The sequence below is a fragment of the Lycium barbarum genome, chromosome 11 (assembly GCF_019175385.1).
Source record: "Lycium barbarum isolate Lr01 chromosome 11, ASM1917538v2, whole genome shotgun sequence".
Lineage (NCBI taxonomy): Eukaryota > Viridiplantae > Streptophyta > Magnoliopsida > Solanales > Solanaceae > Lycium > Lycium barbarum.
The window spans coordinates 37,654,666-37,678,853 of NC_083347.1; the positions used below are offsets into that span (position 1 = coordinate 37,654,666).

The following is a 24,188-nucleotide window of genomic DNA, read 5'->3' on the forward strand; positions in this document are numbered from 1 at the left end:
CCTTGAGAAACACATAAGAACAGTCTTTGCTCTATTTTCTCTTCTTTTTATTTTATATTTGTAGGAGTAGTATTTTATTTTTAATTTCTTTCTTACATACTCCTTAATGGAGTAGTTTCTTTTTGTTGGGATAGTTGAAGAAGCTTGGTGTGATGTTATAATAATTATCTTTACTTTAATTTTTTCATGTCTTGATATTCAAATCTTTGATCTTGCTTCTTTTAGTCCTAATTCTCACTGAGGGATTAATTCAAGCTAGTTTGTCGATTCAAAAATCTCAATATTATTTCTTTTATTCCTAATTCTCACGGAGGGATTAATTCAAATAATTTTGTTGGTTTAAAATTGTTATCTTATTTTTTTGGGTCCTAATTCTCACGGAGGGATTGACTCGAATAAGTTTAATGATTTGAGGGATCTCTATTTTATTTCTTTCAGTTCTAATTCTCGCAGAGGGACTGACTCAAATAAGTTTATTGATTTAAGGGCTAAGCGCAAGAGGTCTTTATTCCTCATAACACAAATCAAGTCAAATAATTTTTCCTATTCTTTTGTGAATTTACTAGAATAAGATTTTATTATAATTGTACAAAGTGGATTCAAAGACTTCCAACTCTTTTCTTTTTAAATTTTCTAATAAGTTGTTTGTTTTATTTTAAGTAATTTATAATTTCAAAACCTCTCCTTTCATCGATTGGATTCTCTCAAATAGTAATCAAGACAATACACATTTGTAGCCTAGGTGGTTCCAATCTCTTTGGGACGATATCTTAAACTATACGAGAATTTGACAGAGTACGAGCGAATTTTACTATGCACTATGGCCTCATCAATGAGGATCTCCCATTTTCTTTGGAATGCGCATCGTTCTCCTCAGATGCTTTTTCCTTTTCATTTCTTCTTCCCTTAGAGTTTCTTTCTTCTTGAGTAGGATTTTTCTCTTTCTCTCTCCCGACTTCAAAAATCACGATATTCACCGATAGATCAATGTCCTCATCGATGAGCCTTTTTCTTAGCAGTGTTGTTCTCTTTTTCCCTCCAGCCTCCCTCGACTTCTCTTGAGTAGAGGGACCAGATTCCTGTGTAAACTTCCCTCTTAACAATTTTGCTTTCTGACTTCCACCGTTGCGTTTTTCCACTGGTTGAACAACATCATCACAACACATCTCACTTTCTACTCCCTTCTCTGCCATTCCATGTGTCTTTAAGTTTTCCTCAAAGATTTTATTTCCATCAGCAGAGATATGCTCCTTTTCACTGACTTGATCCTCTATGTCCTCAATCTTTTCTTCATCTTCTTTTGAATTCCTCAATGTATTGAAGAGCTTCCACAACAGTCTCAATAAGTTTGGAGGGACGACTTTTGGAAGAGGATACAACCTTTTTGGGAATCTGACTCTTGTGAGTCGCGGAGGAGTCCAAAATTTTGGGTTTCGAGGGAGTGATAAAAGGATCTTGATTCGACAATGTCACGACCCGACTAGGGGCCGCGACGGGTACCCGGGGCTAACCACCGAGCACCGCTCGTTCTATTACTCGTCATACTCATTTACACTCTTTTATCAAATTTTATTCAAATCATAGAAAAATCATCTTTCATTTGAAACATACACACTTTCGTATACATTGGCCTTTCGGCTATCAAAACAATATATATATACATATATCCATAATAGCAACTTCGTGAGACCATATAACTCACACTGCGTATCTACGAGCCTCTACTAGAGTACTAGACATATGGACGGGACAAGACCCCGTCGTGCCCAAAATACATATACATATATATACACAAAAGTATAAACCCGATTAGCACCTCCGGAATAATGGAGTGCTCCTGAAAATCTGCTGATAGCTCCTATAGGTCTGCGCCGTCTCCCTGTCTACCTGTGGGCATGAACACAGTGTCCAAAGAAAACGGACGTCAGTACGAATATTGTATTGAGTATGTAAGGCATGAATGAAATAAACATGATAGAGAATCATAAGTCATGAGGTGAAGGCAAAACCTGTGCGACCTTTAAGGATGAATGCATTTCATACATATATCACATATACATAATCGTCATACATGAATCATCATAGCGTATACATCATCATGTCATATAATTCATCATCGTAATACCGTATCTGCTCATACACATAAAACGTTATCCGTATTCGGCCACGTAGGGATCGACAATATCCGTATTCGGCCACGTAGTGGCTCGACAGTATCACATACACAATATCCGTATTCGGCCACGTAGCGGCTCGACAGTATCCGTATTCAGCCACGTAGTGGCTCGACAAGTTCACGTACATATCTTCCATATTCGGCCACGTAGTGGCTCGACCATATTACATACATCATAACATGGATCGGTATATCTCATCATCATTGTCATCACATACATCTCATAAACGTATCGTAATCTTTCATTAATGCACACATTTCAATTTAAAGACAATCTATGAAAATCACATCATATTCGTAGCACGAATTTCGTATAAGTATCGTATGATAGTCTTTATAATATTTTTGGCTTCAGCTCATCATTACCATTATCGTTTCTATAGCATATCTCTCACCTTTATCTCATATGAAATCTTTTATGAACATAGACTCGTAATTTTTCGGAACATTGGTCATAGGACGTGCATTAAGGCTTATGGACAATCTATAACAATGTCAGGGTGACATGAGGTCGAGAACCCCCGAGTCCATTATGGAGCATTCATACGCATTATGCCTCACCTTGAAGGAATTAGCATATAAGGTGAGTGTAGTCAATGAACAATATCAATGGATCGTAATATGGATCATTAGCCTTATAGAACCATGATATTATAGGCCTTAGTATCTTTAGGCTTAGACTAATCATCATCATTATCGCATTCGTAACATGCCTCTTATCTATCCCATATGGATATTCATGAACATAGGCCCTTAGTTTTCCGGAAAGTAGGAAAGTCATGGAGAGGTAAGGAAAATACTATCATCGGAATCATATAAGGATCATTAGCTTCGTAGGAATATCATATCATAAGCTTTATGACCTCTAGACTTAGATTCATCATCGGTATTGTCATGTTCGTGACGTATCTCTTTTCTTTTTCTCGTATGAAGTTCTTTATACTCGTAGATTCATAGTTCGCAATATGTAGAAAAATCATGGAGAGATAGGAGGATTCATACCATAAGATTCATGCCTTAGAAAGAAAGGACTAGCCTTACATACCTTTGTCGTTTACTAATATGTCACTTGCTTGTTCTCCTTTAATGCCCACGTTTCTACCTTCAAGAGAAGTCGCATTAACATTAGTTAATCGGCTATAAGAACGTGTTACTATTTCTAGGGAAAATTGGGCAGCATTCCCTTTGTTTATACAAATTTTCCCATGTTCTATATCAACTTGCAAACGTTCATAACAACATTCACAATATCGCAAACAACAATCATCATTCATCTACATTTCCCACAACTCACCATTTTCCTACAATTTCTTCACAATTATGATTATAGCTCACTATCGCGTTTTCTCATATATAATGCTTATTTCCTGGTCTAAACATCATTTACAACATATTCATAATCATGGCACATCAACGTTTATGGTTCCATTCAACTACTATTCAATTATGACACTATTCTCCCATTTAAGACCCATTTTCCATGTCTTTCTACAACTCAAGCATCTTAGCTTTCCAATACCTTAAACAATATGCTAAAGTCATAAAACTTACCTTAGATGGTGGTGGAACAAGCCTAGAGTGGAGTTCTTCTTCCTTCCTCAAAACCCTATTTTTCCTTCCTTGGAATTTCTTGGTTTGGATGAACTTCACTTGAGTTTCACACACTTTGTTTCATGGATTTGGTGTTGTTGATCTTGATCTCCCTTTGATTCTCTTAAATTTTGTGGATGAAATGTTTGGATAAGTTCTAGAGGGTTCTTGAAGGTTGTAGATGAAATATGAATGGAAATGAATAAGGAAGCCACTTATAATAATCACAAAATCTGATTTTTAATGAATAGTCATCGGGGTGTACAGTGGTCGTAAACCACAGTTTACGGACCGTATACTAGTTTACGGGCCGTATAACGTGGTCGTATTTAAGCATATAAAAAACAGAAAGGTTTGTTGGAGGTCATGATGGTTTACGGCCACAGTTTACAGGTCGTATTTCAATTTACGGTCCATAAACTGGGTCGTATTTTACCATTTAAACTTTGGACAGAAAGTTGAAATTTTTGGAACGTTGGAGGACGATGGCAGTAGACGGTCCGTAAATCACTTTACGGGACGTATTCTGTTTTACGACCACTGGCTGAATTGAAATTCTACAACTTTCTTATTTCCAAAAATTCATGAATCGTCATTCCCTACTTAGTAAAACATCGTACACTCATACTCTTCGTTGGTCTATTCATTGTACGTTCACGGAGAAATTTCTGAGGTGTAACAGACAAAATAGGAAATTTTGGTAAAGAGGATTGAGGTTCTGGTTCTGATGAGATTGAGCTTTCAGAAGGAGAAGGAGCAATCTTTATTTTAGGCATGGTCGAAAATTCATATGAGACATGATCGAACCGAGAGAGGAGGAAGTGGAAGCCCAGAGTTCTTCACTAAGAGTTCTAGAAAGAGAATAGTCGGAGAGTTCAAGGAGAGTGGGATGGGAGCCTTTTAGTTAAGTAAAGTTAGCGATGAACCAATTTTGATTGGCTGGGAGAACGTTTCTTAATCAACTGGGTTGGTTTAGATAGATGAGGTGTTTTGGATCAGCGAGGTTGATATAAGGAAATAGTTTAATAACATGACACCCTTTAGCAATTTAAAGACATATCAGTACTGAAGAACTACTAACCTGAGTTTAGGGCACCAGGTTCTTCAACAAACGAGAATCAGAATGAACTCTGAGAAAAAGCAGATTCTTCAATACTTCAATCACCCTAGTATTTACCTGTGTGTATACCTTTACTCTTATTAATTCCATTCATGTACAAGAACCTTTGGGGGAGCACAACAGATTTCTTATAGATGGGAGAGTGTAGAGTCAGTTTTGCCACAATCTAAAGGATACACTCTCATTTTGCTAGGTCTTAAGTGAGAACAGAAACTTGATTTATTTTTGTTTGGTGATGTCTAATATTTGAGCCACACTGAGTATCCCTTTTGACTGCCTCCTCTCACTCAAGCCTTTCGGGAGAATTATTTATCAGACTTAGGAACCCAAACTAACTTGTGTCCCTTATCATGATAAAATGGATGAATCAGATTCTTCTTTGTCTATGCAGGAAACACCTTCTTCCTTGCCCAGAGACCAGGTCCCTCCATTTTGAGTTTCCATCTGATGGATTTCTTTCTTTTCTAAAGATACTGACGTCTAATTTTGAAGGCATCCTTGCAACAATTTCTCCAAGCATTGTGTGTATTTAGAAGATTTCCACTCTTAGTAATGATTTTTTTTTACAAGGTTGTTAGCAGCTTTATCATCCTGAACTTCAATTTTCTTCTTGCCTTCACAATCAACCATGACTATAGGAGCAGTCTCATTCATTGACCAGGACCAAGTTAAAGATTTTTCCAGAGAAATACTAATCCTTTTTAGATCCTCTTGTAGTTGTCTGTTCTTTTCTAGCTCAAAGGTGAACTTCACTTTGAATTTTTGAAGCTCATTTTCTAATTCAGGTTGAGCCTCACAGGGTTCTTCCTTTTTCTTTTGGAGTATTCATCCATTGCTTCTTTTGATTTTTTTAATAGAGTTTTTTATCTTATTACTTCAACAATTTGATTTTCAAGATCTTCAATGGAGGCTCCCATATCGTCTCTTTTAAGTTCCAACCCATTGATTTTCTCATAGAGAGAGTTGTTTTCTTTACCAAGACTATGAAAGGCATCAATTAGAGCATTCGCCAAGGACATCAACTTTATTTGAGAGTAATTTTTTAAGTTTTTCTGAACTTTAAAAAAGTTTACCTCAGTATCTTCATCTTCACTGTTCGAGTCAGATCCGGCCATGAGTGAACACGTTGATTCATTTTCAGAAGCCTCATTGTCATTTATCATGAGTGTTTTGCTTTGGACATTCTCATCTTTAGATCTACCGAAGATATCATTCCTAGCACTCTGCTTGCGAGAGGGACAAGTTCTAACAATGTGGCCACGTTTCCCACACTTGAAACAGCAGCATTGTTCTTTTGATTTTTCTGAGTTTCTTTTCGAAGCTGACTATTTCTTCGAGCTTTCTTCTTGCGTCCTTGATTTAAATAGTTCGGGTTAGACTCCTCCTCTCTTGAGTTGCTTTCGGCAGCTGCCTTGTGGCTCAGACTCTCTTCTTCTTTCAACTTTCTCCTTTCTAGATCTTGCACGGTTTCGTCATTTCTTATCTTGAGAAGTTTGAACTTTGTACTGAGCTTGTCAAATCCATTGTGTGTACTTTTGAGAACCTCCCCGATATCCTTTGTTGTCTTACAAAAGGCAACTAAGTTGTATTGACCTGATCTAATGCTTCGAAGAAGAATCCTTTTAGCCTTTTTATCCGTTTGCATGGTATGGCTATCTTGTACAGAAGTAAGAGTGCCATCTGAGATAATGTCCCATAACTCTGGGTCCTCAGCAATTATAAATTCTTTCATTTTACCCTTCCATCAGTCATAGTGTTCTGTACTGAATCTTGGTGGTTTTGAGATACACTCACCCTTCGTTTGGTTTGACGAGCTAGCCATGAAGAGGATCCTTTCTAGGTGTTAACCTTTTAGAAAGAACCCGCTCTGATACCAATTGTTGAAGGTCGTGCGTCCACCAAACAGTAGATGAGGGATCTGGTTGTGTACCAGTTCCTTTATGCAATGCAGTATGTAAAGGACACAGGATATTACCATGGAAAGCTCCTTGCTCAAAGGATTAAAAATCACGACCTGCCCCTGTAGAATTTCAACTTCATTACATGAGAAACTTCAAGTTACAACTTTATCGTAAGATAGGAATTCTCCCATAATCCCTCACCCTTACAATAACGCTTATGCAACCTAGGAACTAACCCTCATAGTCCCTCCCCACTTGCAATGCTCCGATTGCAAGCACATCTACTTGACTAACTCTAATCAAGGACCAGTAATACACGTCGACTACCTCTAGCCTAGTGTACCATTCAAAAGCTTGCAGAAGCACACTTCCAGCAAGTACCCTTTGAGACTTTTAAAAACACCTACAAATAGCTTCTTAATAAAAAAGAGTAGGTTTACAATTTAAGCACAAACAAAATAAGACATACAACAACCTAAAGAACGTAAACAATATCTTGTGTCTGGATTAGGTTCTTCAGCCTGTAGATGGCTTTGTTCTTGAGAGATATTGCCATCATGTTGTATATATAGTGGGAGCATGTGGGGTGAAAAGAGACGAGTCTTCAATTTTAACCTAAAGCATGGGTCAGTTTACTGCTGTACTTGTGAGCAGCAAGTGACTCGGCTTTACAGCTGTCCTCTACTAACGGTGCAGGGTGCACAGGGAGCAGATTACAGACCAGGTCTCTATCTAGTTCTGAAACAATTTGATAATCATCAAAACATGAATTCACTTGGAACTATCACTCATTTTTTGTAAGGAAAGAAAATTTATTACCTCTTTTAATTAATTGTATTGTATATATTACATGATTTAAAAATTCTATTATTAAGAATAGACGACATTGCATCTGGCGTTCATGCATCTAGCAGGAATTTTGATAGTTGCATGATTGCATCTGGCTGAAATATGTAGGAATTTCTAATATTTTGTACTTTAAAATTCATTAACAGAAATAAATTTGCTTGTGATTTAAGGTAAGCTTTCTAAATTTTTAATATGTTCTCGAAGTTATACAACAATAGACGATCGTATACTTTGATAGACAATCGCTAATTGAGAAGTTGTCAGTTGTGGTTAGTAATATTCATAGACAACTAATAATTTGAAATTGACTTATTTACAAATTTGTACAGGTTGTTTGGATCAATATTGCATTCAGTCACAAAAAAGTTGCTCATATTTTGTAAGAAAAGAAAATATATTACCTCTTTTAATTAATTGTATTGTATATACTACATGATTTAAAAATTGTGTTATTAAGAATAGACGACATTGCAGTTGGCGTTCGTGCATCTGGCTCAAATATGTAGGAATTTATAATATTTTGTACTTTAAAATTCATTAAATTTTCATCTTGTACCAATATTCATTAAAATTTCATCTTGCATCAATCGTTAATTAAATCATGTGACGAGAACTATAATTCCTTTCATCTTATGTATTTTGTTTTGAGTGTACAAATAATAGGTGGAGTGGACATATACAAATAGCTATCGAGCGGATAATTACGCTTCACGGTTCGGCTTATTGGTTATCGGCTTTTAAAAGTACTGATATGCTAGCCAACCGATAAGATATTCGTTGGTTCGGTATCGGGGTAGCAATTATCGGACGGTGTATCGGTTAATCAAACAAGTTGGTATACCAAGCTATTTCACAGTAAAAACTAAAAACTTTAACTAAATATTTGTCTCAAAAAAGTTGGGAAAAAAGTAAAAGTGCAAATGTAAGTAGTAGGGAGAACAGTTGAACATAAATAACTAGAAATTTGTAATTGATCAACTTCACACATGTTAGAGATACTTGATTAATAAGTATGTAGCAGGAGAACACTTGAACATTAGCTCCAATACATTTTCATTGGAGGCTTGGAGCAGATGAGGACTAGCAAGGAGACTTGAGCATAGGAAATTACCAAATTGAGCGAAGGTGTTGCTATACTATGTCCAAAGTACTTTATATATAGGTGTATCTATATAAAGTTAATAATTCTTAACGGGTTAACGGCTAACTGCCCGCACCGTTAAGCCGTTAACTATAAAATTTCAAACCATTCCCCAACCACTAATCCAATAACCCAATACCAATAAGCCGTTAAACCTAATTTGCGGTTGTGTTATCGGTTACGGTTCGATTTTGAACAGCCCTACTAATAACATCTTTGGCCAAGCTTTTCAAAGAAGTGCTTCTGAGGAAAAACTATTTTTTTAGCTTCTGAAACAATTTTTACTACTCTTCAAAAAACATTTATTTTCTCTCAAAAGCTTGACCAAACACCTCATAAATGGCTGATGATGATCGATCCAATCACATATGTACCTAATTAGATTCGTATTTAGTTATAAATTTTAAAAAATATGGGAATATTATACTTATAGGGGAAATAATAAAAAAGCTAAACCATTATCCAGTTTAACCATGCCAGACTTTTGATCGATAGTTGTTTAACTATTGAGTGAAAAAGCAGTAAATGGGTGAGACGAGTTTGTTTCCAACTCTGTCTTTCTTCCTTTTTTAATTAATGTCGGATGGTTAGAAAAATAAGGAAATATTATACTTTATTGATCAAAGTAAACTTGTACTAGCCAAATACTTAGCAGGTTACTTTGCATATAGTCTCGATTCATATTTTAAAAAGTCTTTTAATAATTTCAAATGCATATTTGGAATATTATTTATGTTATTTTGTTAACAAAAAGTTATTTTCGTCGATCAGGGTACACATGCAAATGCTTTGCCTTTTAAAAAAAGATTTCACACTGGATAAATAGTCTTTTAATTATTTTTCTAAAATTCAGGACTTTAAAGTCAACAAAATATTTGCTTACTAAATCTTTTCTTATTTGAACTACCATGTAGGAAGTCCTAATATTTAGAACTTTATTTAATATCAGGTAAAAACTTACCTTATGTAAACTTCTTTCCCACTCAATCAACATTTCTTTATTGTTTTCTTTAATAGAACATATAATAGTTGAATTTTGAGTAAAACGTAAAAACTAGACAAGCTATCCTCAACTTGATGATCACTAAAAAGGGAGCAATAGATAAGAACATGAAAAAAGAGAGGTTAACTCTCAGGAAGAGAAACAAAAATGTTGCTTCATGACTTATAATGTCAGTGTTTAAGAAGTTTTAGGGAGGAGAGTGCATAAAATAAAAAGAAAAATATTGTGACTTGAGTTCTGATCTTATGATAATTAGTTTCTCTATTTCACCACTTACGAGAAAATTTCTGACCCAATAAAAATACATTAATCTAATGGCGAGAGGTAGAAAAAAAAATAAAAAGAAAAGGATTAAAAGAGTCGAACTACGAAAGTGTGTATAGAATTCTTATATATGGAATAAAATTATAATTATAATTAAATATTTAAAATTTGAGATGAATTAATATCAAGAATATGAATTAATAAAAATAAATTAATTCCTTTGATTTTGCAAACAAATAATTAATATTTGAATAAACTAATTAGCAAAAGAATCCAATTTAATCTTTTTCAAATTCCTCATATCAGTAATTTATTTTTAACTCTTAAGTATATAAATTTGTTAAATAACAAAATATTGGTGGTGAAAGAAATTAGAAATAAAGTAAAAGATTACAATAAAATGTTAAATGTCAAATTGGTTATAAAATACTAATTTAAAATAATAAGGATGAAATAGTAGAAGATAAAATATAATGTTAATAAGTGGTCCTTATCTTTTGTGTTAAACGTAATCTTGCAATATTACTACCTATATTCTTTTATATATTAGGTTATTTCACTATTAAATAAGCATGAATATAATTAGTGACAAAAAGTTAAAAGTAAAATTCCCTATTTTCAACAGGTTAACGATGAATTATCATAAATGTTTGATAGCTAGTAGCAATTTAGCTACGGATTAACAAAAAAGTTCGTAGCTAAATCTATTTTTTTTTCTATGTTTTTCTTGTCCAATGAGGTACGCACTTCACGCGGAAAGCGCGTATTCATTTATAAAAAAATGAATTTTTCTTACATAAATTATTTATTAATTCACGCGATACAGACGTGCAACGCACGTACACTTAAGATTAGTTCTTCTTAAATATATAGATATTTCATTTGCCTAGAACTAGTAAAACAACAGAACTTTAACATATGGCGGGACTTACTTTAATTGCAAATCAAATACAGTATATATAGAGGTATAGGTAAAGTGAACACTAATTAGGAGTATATCCTTAGGAGTATATCCTTAAGGGAGGTTACGCAAATACTCCTACTTTAATTGCTGATATGTGTTGAGGTGGTCTTAAATTTAGCTTCTTTAGTTAAAAAAATTTATTCGTTTATTTATAATAAAATAAAAAAAAGAACTCCCAAATGGTGTTTGAAGCCGAGTAGAATGATCCAATGGATATTAATGTAACTAATTCCCAGAACTTTCTCCAGCTTTCTACTTGTCAATGATCCTGACAAAGACTGAAGATTTAGTTCACATATTAAGAGTTGGTGGATGAGGAAAAAGAGTACCTAACTTAAGTTGGTCCCTAATTAAAAATGTGCATATATAAGAATTCTATAAACTACTAGATGTTGCATTCCGTAAGTAATTTTCTCCATCAGTTGTTCAATTATGTACGTAATAGCTCCAACATGCAGACAATGATCATTATGAGGTGCTTGAAACACGCAAAATGTTGCATAGATGTAGACTATAGATATACCTCTTTCCCTCACTTACAAGGCGTCTGATTCTCATCATAGACACTGTATAAACTCTCAGTTATAACAAAGCACTCAAGTTCTTACTTTTCCGTTACACTGTCTTCCAGTTCCACCCAAGACAATTCAAAAAGATCTATTTTTCTCTCTCTATTTATTGCCTTATAATTTGTTATTCTTATTCTTTATTTCAGTTATCTCTACAAGCAAGTCATTTAGTATCAAAATACTAATATTTGATCATTGTGATGTGCGCATCCTTGACTTTTAAATAGAAATCTACTAGATGGCCTATGCATGGGCATTTTCCCAACACTGCTGTAAAAATGATACCTAACGTTGGGAAAGGTATTCACAGTTCTTGAAATTGTGTGGTAGGATTGTCAAAAAAAAAAAAAAGTATCATCAAATTGAATTTTAACATAATATTCTTCTTACAATATACAATCATTTGTGAAACAAAGTTATAAAAAGTCACATTCTTAAGCTTGCTAGAAAGACCAAAACAGTGAGATTGTTCATGTTCATGCAGGTGCTCCAACTTAGCCTAAGCTACAATTGGGTGAAATCTAAATTTTAGCAGCTGCCATTGGCAACACATATCTTAACTGGGTATCCGCTGAAGAAAGAAAGGCAAGCATTAGAATTAGAGTGCTTCTTTGGGTAGTAAGTAACCATAAGGTAGGAAAGTCTGCAAATTAACTGGCTTCATCAATCATCTTCTGTAGGTATTGAGTCCAATTAGCTCCGACTAAATCTATTCCCGGCCTTGTGATATTACCTGAATATGAAATTGAAAAAAGTTATTCAAGCAGTACAGAGACTAAGTGATATATGATTTGAAGGCTAGCCATTGTAAACCAAATCCTCCTCTTGATCCAATCATGCGCATCCGTTAACATACTTATAATGTTTTTTGAAAAGACAAGTTCCTTAGGTTGTATAGAATGAGGATTTTTGCAATGACATTTATATGTAGCTAAGAAATAGAAAATGAAGATAAAACAGAGAAAAGATTTTAATGATCCGTACTTTCTGTTTGGAAGTTCATAGTTAGGGTCCTCTTTAACATCTTAAGAAATTAATCTAACCAACTGTAAACCGGCCAAGCAACAGTTTTAATATACTCTGGTTGAGAATAACCACTAATATGACCACTTTGATTCTTAGGTTCACAAAGAAACGACATAGGCACAAGTCTCAAAGATATTGGATGCACTTTTCAGTTCTTCATATAAACTAAACTTGCGAGAAATTCAAAGTAGACTTGCCATGTTTCCTTCATCTTCCACTAAATGCCAGCATAAGCAGGTTACTGTAAGCCAATCCAATCATCACTAACAATTAAAATTCTAAAGTATTTATAGATGCATACAGACAGTCAAAGAACTTGATGATGAAACCAAGTGACTGTGTGATTGGTATGCCATAAAATGAAGGTAATCTGTTTATACTTGTTCCTCTGCGAGTGGCTTTTCAGGCCCCTCTTGAAACCATTGCTGAGTGTACATTAAGCAATTAATATATTTTGAAAATAAATTATTTGAAACTTAGTGTATGCCTTAGGTCTTTAGCTTGTTTTATGATGATCTATTTAACATCTGCAAAATAGGCAAGAACTTACAATCTCTTTGGTAAAAGCGAAATTTAGTAAAGACTAACAAACACCTTAAAAGTTACCCTCCAAAATTAAACGGGACACCTAAAATTAATTAAATAGCTAAAAACACCGTCATGATAAATGGTTGCAAAAGAACCCAGTGCCTACAAGAAACTATAGATATATTAGAAAGAACAATTACAAGCCTAGGGTGCAAGGAGAGTGACATCATCTCCTAATGGTGTGCTTCTTCATGGTGAAGGGATTTTATTTTTCTCTCATCATTTTCAGATGCTCTTGTGGAATTCTTTCTGAGCTTTTTTTCAAGTATGTTAATTCTTAACTTGCTGATTGCATCTTTCAAATGGAACACAACCTTTTCTATAGCCTCCACTGCCATGAATTTGCTTGCACAAGTTCTATAAAACTAATCCTCCTATACCTACTCTTTCATCGTTATTCATAAACTTCAACCACCAGATGAAGTTCCCATCAGAAACCATTCTCATCCCCAAGAAATTGTAGTTCTCATTTAAGTTATTCAATTTAGTAGATCTCAAAAGAGCACAAATCTTTTGAATTTAAAATAAATCTATGAGCCAATTGTGTTTGATAAATGAAAAAGGCAGTGTTGAATTGTCAATATTTAGGGGATAAGAGTAGGATCCAATTGTGGGACTTTTAACAAATAAAAAAGGCAGTATAGAATTGTCAATATTTAGTCTGATGGGAATAGGTTCAAAACCTAAACCTATCTAATGCTTATGGTTGAAGGTACGTCATTAACATGTAAAGTAAGAAAACCGGAGAAATTTAGTCAGACAACTAATAATTAATTGGGACTTGTTTGTGCCAGATAAAGCTACGAAAGATACTTTAAGTCAATAAAACTATTAAACAACATAACTTCCCTCTTTCTTTTCCTTTGTTAGAGATTTTTTAAGTGCATCAACATCTCCAATAGGAATTAGAATTCCGTGGAACCAGAAATTAATAGAAATGGATAAAAGTAAAAAAGAAAAAGGTCAAAGCAAGTGCATGGAGTAACAATATTCTCCTTTTTCCTATTACACCTACATATTTGTTATTACTTGAAAAAGTCAGGTAGAGCTAAATAATGGTACCTAAAAATATCAAAAAAGTAAATCGAAGTGCTAACCTGGGATAATCTTCTTTCTATAGCTGCTTCAAGATATTGAATTGCTACTTATTTTTCTCAATCTGATTTTGGCAGGTGATCCATCAACATGCCTTGAATGCAATAAAATGCATCATAAGTCCACAAATATAGAGAGAATAAGTTGTAGTTAGATGTAAAGCGATGAACCAATATTAGAATATCTGAATACATAGGAAATATTAGTACCTAGTAAGCTCTGGTCCTTTGGCCCCGCTGTTGTTATGGAAAACCACATGCTGCATATCTGCCAAAGTACACATCATACAAATGGAAGTTTTAGTCTATCGTTGCACCAAATGGTCACAACTGAGTAGTCATTTTCCTGCCAATTAAATACATATTTGACCTTTCTTTATCAGCTGATCCTGCACGCATGCCTACAAACATCAGTTGGTCTGGCCTTCTTTCACCGTAAATAAATCCATGATATACAAAACCAATCGCTGTGGCATCTCTTGATTTTTTTACTACCTCTAAGAATATTGCACAAGAATTGCTTGATCATCGAAAACTTTTCCAGGTCAGCAATTGTAACACCATTTTCCTCATCAGTACTTGCAATATAGCTTCTGTTCGAATGTTATAGTTCCACACTTCAGCATTCGACATATTGCATCTAAGATTGGTGAGGGCAACACTTCAGATAGCATACCTAGTCTATCACTTTCAATTAACTTAATTAAGGCGTGCCTCATTCCCGTAGTAACACCAATTAATCTTCTCATAGAAGAGGCAAAACAACAATCTGCACCAACAGGATGAAAATAAACACCACCAAAAACAATACATCAGTCAAAATAAATGCAAATAGAAAGTTCCCAAATTGCACTGAGATTGTAACTCACCTTTATGATAAAAGCCCAAGATTGGCTCGTCAGTGATCTTGTACCCCTCTTAATTATTGGTATTGTATACTATCAGCAGAACACAATTCATCATTGCATGACTCAATTTACAACTGAAAAGCAACTCTCAAATCATATTGAAAATAAATTAGTATGTTGTAGAATACCTATCAAAAGAGGAAAATTATTTTTCAAAAAGTTTATTTCAGCATATTATCAAACACCCTTGGTGTATTTGTGGGCCAATCTATAATCTACTAAAGTGTAGACGTTGCTAAAGTCTTTTTTTTTCATTTGGGGTGGTCTTTAATTTTTGCCCTTCAAATTGGTATTCTTTAATTTTTGTCCTTCGCTTAATACCCAAAATACTCCAATTTAATAAAAAAAAAAAAAAAAAATTTTGCAAGGAAGATATTTGAATTCAAAAGGCAGAATTATTTTGAGCAGAATTTTGCCTCCACTTCCCTTGTGCGGTAATGAGAAAACTGAAAATTGAAAAGAAAATCAAAAAAAGTACTCAAAAAATTAAAGATAAAAAGAAAGACTGAGCAAAATAACCACAAAGATTAGAAATAAAAGTTGATTAATAACGACAAGATTAGAAATAAAAGGTGAGTAAAAAAGGAAGTAGAGAGAAGAATAGAAACTCACCGCAGAGAGAGCAAGCAGAACAAGAGAGAGGGACATAGAAAATTAGGGAAAGACAGATGAACAGTTTCTAACAAAGTTAGAGAAAAGAATATAAATGGTCCTGAGAGTACGAGCCCGTTTAGATTTGCTTATAAGCAACTTATAAGCTGTTTTTAAGCTTTTTTGAGTGTTTGGCTGGTCAGTTTAAAGTCATTTTGTACTTAAAATAAGCTCAAAAAAATAATTGGACTCATTTAACTTAGTTTATCTAAAGCAGCTTATAAACTGAAAACAGCTTATACGTCAAAAAAAATAAGTTAAACTATCCCAATTTATTTATTTTTAGCTTATAAGTTGTTTGCAGCTTATACGCATAAGCCCATCCAAACAGGCTCTATGTTCAAAATAGTCACTTAACTGTGCACTTAGCGGTTTTGGTCCTTTAGTTTGCTATAAGTTAATAAAAATGATCCCTTAACTATGAGGGTTGATTAAAAATAGTCCCTTAATTATGAACTTAATAATTTTGGTCCTTTAAGTTCGTCAAAAGTTAATATTTTTAGTCTCCGACAAAATATTCATCAAATTATGTTTATTAGATTTGACTAGAATAATGAAAAAAAAGAAAAAAATAAGCTAGAACTCACATTTAGAGGTACACATTATTAAAGAAACGGTCAAATACCTCGGGACAAAACTGACAGATATCAGTCAGTTATAGGAGAAAACATAGAAAAAACCTACATAATTTATAATGTCATAAAATAGTGTCTTGAAACACAAAGAGACAGACTCTGTCGATTAAAACCGAGTGAGTCTATCGGCTAAGTAAAATACACCAGATTTTAGAAATAAATTAGAAATAGCAGAAACTACAAAAGTTGTCACTACTAAAAACAAGTGAAATAAATATGGTGTAATGATTATCTTGTTGTTTTGTTGTTTGAATTTTGTTGTTTTAAAAGTATTTTTGCTATAGATCATGGTTTTTATTATGGTGTAATGATTATCTATACTTTATGCTGTCATGTTTTCATGTTGTAGTCATTTTTCCTAAAATAAATAAAGCAAGAAAACAACTCTAATAAAAAATAACATTGCCACAAATAGATTTTTTAGATGATTATGTCTAAAATTGCTAGGATAGAGATCCCATGGCATTATATTCCTGAGGCAACTTTATTCGTTTTTTGTCATTGCTCTTATACTTTTTACCCTTCTCCTTCTTCGAAATATACGAAGAAAAAATAGTGCAAATATTCGTCGAGGGTGAGAAGGACTAGTAGATGTGGAGATCAATGATGAAGTGAATGATGATTTCATTTTAAATATTATCTCGGCTATTATAATTTTTTATATTGTTACCTTTCTCAAATAATAATTATAATAATTTTTTATATTATTGGATATTTACTTGTAGAATTTTAATGAAAATTTTACTTTTGGTTATTTTCTTAATAAAGAAATTATAAAATTGAAGATACATGAGACTTTACACTCCTGTTTCGGGGCTTAAGCCTCGCCCATGCTGCGTGAAACTCCTCGCCCCGCGCCCCCGCCCCCGCCTCTTAAAACAATAACGTATACAATATATATATATATACATTTAAAATGGGTTTATTTGTTACTTTAATTATTATCATGAGGATTAAATTTGTTATTTAAATATTTTAAATCTATATATTAATAATGGGAAAATACATAACCCCCAACGTATAGCCAGATTAATTGTGACGCACTCAACCTTTGCGGGCGACCTATTACCCGCAGTCTTAATTTTTCAGTATTTTAGTACCATTTTCTGACTGACGTGGCAAAAAACAAATTGAAGCCCAGCTGCACAGTGGAGAGTGTTGCACACTCTCCGCCACATTGGTGCCACGCTGTTGCCACGTCACTGCCACTTTTCCTTTTTTTTTCATTTGATTTTTCTTTTATTAATTATATTTACACTAATTAACCTCTAATTAACTATTAAACCATTAATTTTGTCTTCTTCATCACTAAACTCTTCTTCTTCTTCTTCTTCTTCATTTCAAGAAATCCATCAATCTATTTTCTTCCTCCATTAGCACACACACATTCAACCCATTTTCTTCCTCCATTAACACACACACACACATTCAACCCATTTTCTTCCTCTATTAACAACACACATTCAACCCATTTTCTTCAACTCATTTTCTTCCTCCATTAACACACACACATTCAACTCATTTTCTTCCTCCATTAACACACACATTCAATTTAATCATCAATCATAAAGAGCTTATTTTCAAGAAATATTCAACCCATTTTCTTCCTCCATTAAAACCCATTTTCTTTCTCCATTAACACACACACATTCAACCCATTTTCTTCCTCCATTAACACACACATTCATTTGAAGGCAAATCAAACACCAAAATATTTTTAACCATTTTCTTCAACCCATTTTTAATATTTTTTGTACCTCCTGTTGCTGTTGCTGCTGCGGAGGAGACGACGATGCGACGGCGGCGGCGGTGGTTGAGGAGAAAGAAGAAGAAAGAGAAAAATAAATTGCATTTAACAATTGAAATGTGGAAGAGAGGGACGGAAGGTGTCTTCAATGTCTTCTTTCTCAATTTTAAGCATCTGAGTTGCAACATTTCATTTTTTTCAATTCACTCGCCATAATTTTTTTTTTTGCCACGTCAATCGAAAATGGTACTAAAATACTGAAAAATTAAGACTGGGGGGGTAATAGATTGTCCGCAAAGGTTGGGTGCGTCATAATTAATCTGGCTATACGTTGGGGGGGGGGGGGGGGGTGTTTATGTATTTTCCCTATTAATAATATTTATCCCACATTATATCTCGCAAAAAATAATACAAAAGTATTAATGCATAACTTGCGGGTATTTTATAAGACGGGGTAAAATTGCGAGCAAAATAATATATGAGTTATGTTGAATTTTATACAGAGATTCCTTTTTCAAGGAACCAAACAACTCCTTTAAGCATGCATAAGTCTCTAAAAATTGGAGATGAATTAGCAATTCCTTTTCAACGGTGACCTAAATTTTTACAATACTTTAATTCTGATGTTGACGACGTTTTTTTGGTCAGTCAATGTTTCTTGTTTGTTATTGCGAATTATTTTGAAAAAAGTCACTAAGTCATTGTAAGTCCTAAAATACATGGAGAATTGAAAAATTAGAACCTCTATATACAGGAGTTGCTACAACATATATGCTTGGAATTGCTTCATTAGAACTTACTCCATTATTTGTCAAGGTTACAAAAGTAATGCTATATGTCATGTCTATTTTCAAAGGTTAAATTCTATTCTTTCTTCTTCGTCTTTTTCTTTCCTCTAAATTACAAAAAAAAGTTATAAAGATGAATTATACAATAAATAAATAAAAAATAAAAAAAAGCACAGATCTAACTAAACTTGAGATTGAAACTGCAATTTCTTTTTCGATCAAGAAAATTTGGGTACAAGAACCTTTTCAATTTTGCCAGAATTTTTTTTCTCAATTAATTTCATTTTTCCATTAAAAAAAATGCTAGATCGAGAACATAATTTTTTTCTTTCAATTAAGAAAAACAAAACTTTGTCGATAAAGTTCAAATGTTCTTGTAGACCTAACAAATAAGTTTGACAAAAAAATCGGATTCATTCCCAGCTCCTTCCTCATCTATGTGTTTCAGAGTATTCTTCTTCGTGTAATTATTAGTAATAGAGACGAAATGAAGAAATAAATCTCTGTCGTTGAAAATAGATGATGTACATGGTATTAGACTAAGGCCCTATATGCTTACACTTATTGGATGTTTGCATGACTTGAAAAATTATGGATTTAGCGTTCTAGGACATCAAAATTACTGGGTTTGAAAGTAAGAATTTATACATATTCAATAAATATTTAAATACAACTACATGATTTAGACCAACGTTACTAGGTTCGTTCGAACTCGTAATCGGAGCGCTAGCTCTGCCCCTGGATGTTTGAATCTGTCATGCCCCCAACCTGCGGTGGCACGTGATTTACACCCGACCTGTATTACCCGTTGAGTGAACCTTGTTCTACCTAGTTGAAAATGAACTTCACATTTAAATAAAAGCTAATAAAGTATTTGATTAATAATGTCTGGAAACTAAATAGAGAATTTAGTGTAATAACTTTGGGGAATTATATCCACTGACAAGTTACTAGCCGCTGAGAAATAAAAATTGGAATACATGTTCTACGAACATTACCTGAGAAGAATGTAATATATAGAAAGCTGAAATAAGTTTGACTATCTCTGGAAGAAGTCAACGAAGCCCACCAACAGAGTCTAAGAAGTCTACCTCTAGCTTCATGCCTCGTCATCTACATTCTCAACACCTTCCACACGAAGTAGGAAAGCTCAAACAAGCTTAAGTACCAACGATAGCTACCCATTAAGTCTCATTGACAACTCCCTAGGTAGAGGAACAAGACGTTTTGGGCTAATTAAGTATAATGAAAATGCAATAAAGAAACATTAACAATTCATTTATCTTATACTGAAATATGTAAGCTGAAATTGAATCAGACACCTGAGCTACTAAAATATCTTTTTATTTGAAATTTTCTGTTCTGAAAGTTTAACAAACAATGGCTCTGCGTGCGTGAAACCTATCAACATACACAGGAGATGTTGACTTATCTCCCATTGGAAATAATAGCACGTGCAAGTGTGGGATAGCTAACCCTTGCAGAAAGTGGTGCTCACACTTGAGGAGGTTGGCTACTTCTCACAAGTTGAATGTGATCACATTAATCTAAGTCTGAACTGAATCTGAGCAATACAAGCAATTGCATGCAAACAAGTAGTCGAATCATATTATGAAATTTAGTTACTTTCTACTATTCTGAGTTATGTATATGAGCATGGATAACTAGTTTCTTTTTGAATTAATAGCTTACAATATTTGAAATCATAAAACTTAGGTTCTTACTTGCACTCACAATCATATACGCTTAAATTTAATACTTAGGCAATCTATCGAACACATGCTAAGGATTTTCTTGTCAATATTTTCAATTTGGGAATGTATGCCTCAACTTATCTTAACTTCTCGTTTCTTTCAGGAAATCCTTATTCATAACTGAAAGTTACAAGCTTTAATTTAAGCGACACCAATATCAACGGCCAAACTTTAATAGCCATTAAATGTTTTGGCGACAATACCGATTGTTGCTGAAGGCAATTTTAATTACCGCTAAGGCCTTTTTTGTAGTAGTACTCCAAAATTATCCTCAAATGATCCTCATGCTCCAACTGACTACAAGAGTAGATCAATATATTATCAATGAACACTATAACAAAAATGTCGAGAAAGGCTTGAACACTCGGTTCATAAGATTCGTAAATGTTGGCAGTGCATTGGTAAGCTCAAAGGGCATGACCAAAAACTCATAATGGCCATAACGAGTCTGAAATGCTGTCTTGGAGATATCTTGCTTCTTGATACTGAACTGAAGGTAACCTAACCTCAGGTCAATCTTGGAGAAACAGATCACACCCTGAAACTGGTTAAATAAATCATCTATGCGGGGTAACGGATACTTGTTCTTGATAATGACTTTGTTCAACAATCCATAGTCAATGTACGTCTGCATAGTACCATCTTTCTTCTACACAAACAACACTAGAGAACCCCAAGGTGGCACACTAGGTCTGATGAAGCTCTTATCGAGCAAATCCTGAATCTGTTCCTTTACCTCATTCAATTCAACTGGTGTCATACGATACAGGGGAATAGAAATGGGCTGAGTCTTCGGTAATGTATTTAAGCAAGACTCAATCTCCCGAGAAGGAAGCAATCCTGGAAAATCCTTAGGAAACACATTATGTTATACCCCAGAAAATTTCGCGTTACTAAGGCTGCAGACGGCTTAATGTGAGCTCAAGGAGGAGCAAATATTACAAGTATAAAGGATGAAATTCTGCTGTATTAGCATGAGGATAGCATGAGGATGATATTTGGAATTCGTACAGTATGATTGGAATGATACGTTAAAAGATATATCGCCCTCGTAACCGTAAGCTGAGGTGGGGCCTACATGATGGGGTTTTTATAAAGGACATATGACAAGTTATATGGAAAATATATGTGAAGTTAAACACAACTCAAGAAGGACCCTTGATCCAAATCCAAGTGTAACCCTCCAAAAAGATGTTTTTAAGTTACGTTTTCGGGTGATCTGACTTCGGGAGGCCATAACCCCATCATTATTTGGGAATTTGGGAAAACTACAAATATAACAGTTGTAGATAATTGAATTATCTTTCCAACCATATGTCGTGGGCCTTCACACGACATAGGGATAAAAAGTTATGGATGTTTTAAGACAGAAAGGTCAAGATGAGCAGTGGGCTCGGCCCAACCCGACGCCAAGTCGGGTCAGGCCCACTTCCCTTGCTATTTAAGGGAGGTTTTAATCCTGATCATCCTCATTTCATACCAAAAAGTCTATAACATGGTAGAGAGAGAGAGAGAGAGAGAGAGAGAGAGAGAGTGAGGGGATTTTAGAGAGATAAGCAAGGCTTCGATCAAGTTCGAGGCCCAGAAACCCGAGGCTCGTGAAGGATAAAGTGTAGTACGAGTTGTCGTCGTCGTTTAAAGCTAATTATTGTTCTTAGGGGATGATATTTTCGTGGTTGAGCTGCTGCCAAGGTATGTATAAGGTTCCTTTTATGTTATTAAAGTGTTTATTTAGAGTTTTAACGGATTAGAACGGAGGAAATAATATTAAAAACTCGTTTGGCATTTTTGGGAAGTTTATGAAGGTGGGGCTGTTTCAGTGGAGTTAAATGGACGGAAATACCTGATTTATGATGTATATTTATTGTCGATATTGTTGTTTGATGTTGTTGCTGATAATTTAGCTGAATTGAATTTTCGGGTTTGTCTAGTTTATAAAGGAAATGCTATCGAAATTCTGTTAGAAATAGAGATAAGTTTAAGGGATTGATTATAAGGATATATATTGGATTAATTGTTGGTAAATTGATATTGTTGATAGATTAGCGTGACCCGAAGATGGATTGTGGTTAGCTGGAAAGCGACAAAGGTATGTAAGGCAAACCTTTCTTCCTTTGGCATGATTCTTGTTGTTATTCATCCTATATGTATTCCCTATGATTCCATTCTTAGATGAATAAGGTCTAAATGTTTCTTGTGATGGCTTATTGATATTGTACTCCTATTCTGTTCTGCAGGGAACACCCATGAGGTGCCAAGTTGAGTTGTGTATGTGGTTTTATTAATGATGTCGAGGAAATGAGTTTTATACTAAAGGAAACATAAAGTTTGACTTTCAAAACCACTCCGAAGGGGGTGCGAGATTTTACTACTTCATTTGATTTACGATTTCTATTTACATTCCATAGTATCATCCCTTTGTATTCATATGATCATTTATTCTTTGGGTAGGGCAATAAGATGAAATTGAGTAGAATATAAGTAGTAAGAATTTCATAACAATTCTAACCTCAAACATTGAAGTATGTCCTCTTAAGTCTAGTGAGATACAAATTTGATAACTTCTTATGAAAGACTAAGGCTAATAACTGGATTGTGATGAATTGAATAGCGACTTATGATTTGAATTGAAATTGATATTTGTAGATTGAGTTTGTGTTGATATGATGGTGATATTAAGCCGGAAGCGGCTGCCCGAAGGGGCTACTGATACGCTCAAATTACACCTATTAATGATGTAAAGCGGACGTTGTCAAATATAGTAACCCAACAAGGTTGGGGTCGAATCCCACAGGGAATATGGAGAGAAAAGAGTACTAATCGTATGTGATACTAGTCTTTAAAAGCTTCAATCCTATTCCTGATAGTTTGAAATAGTTGTTGAATAATGTAATTAAGTATTTTGACTGAAATTGTATTTAATGCGAAATAGAGACTAAGGTTGTGTTCCCCAATTTGATTAGATATTATGCTTCAGGTTTCAATGTGATATACTTCTAATGGTTGTTCTATGAATATGCACTTGGTCTCTTAAGAACTTCTTAATGTTTTCCAACAGTTAAGTCGTATTTCCTCTTTAAGATTCTTCCGAATGTAAAAGAGTTGCAATCGAAGAATGACCAAAAATGTCAATTTAGACTTGTTCTCATCCCTAAGTTAGTCTATTAAACGAGGGTTAACGCCTCGAGTCATTGTCATTCAATCTTACCAATACTAACTTTCTTTCCCAAGAAAAGTTAATATAATGGCTTAGGATAATGCTTGCAATCATCACCCAACGCTAAATCACAAAAACTGAATGAATACCAACAACCATTATGCATATATCAATAATAGAAACTCATTCACATAATATCCATCATGGGACTCACAACCTTAGCTTTAAAATTAGCTACTCATAATCTTGACTAGCAAAGAAAG

At 34.2% G+C, this 24,188-nt stretch overlaps 1 pseudogene; it reads right to left on the minus strand.

The window, feature by feature from the left end:
- Positions 1–12,098: 12,098 nt before the first annotated feature.
- Positions 12,099–21,528, minus strand: LOC132619748 (ACT domain-containing protein ACR4-like; annotated as a pseudogene).
- Between the last annotated feature and the right edge of the window lie 2,660 nt (positions 21,529–24,188).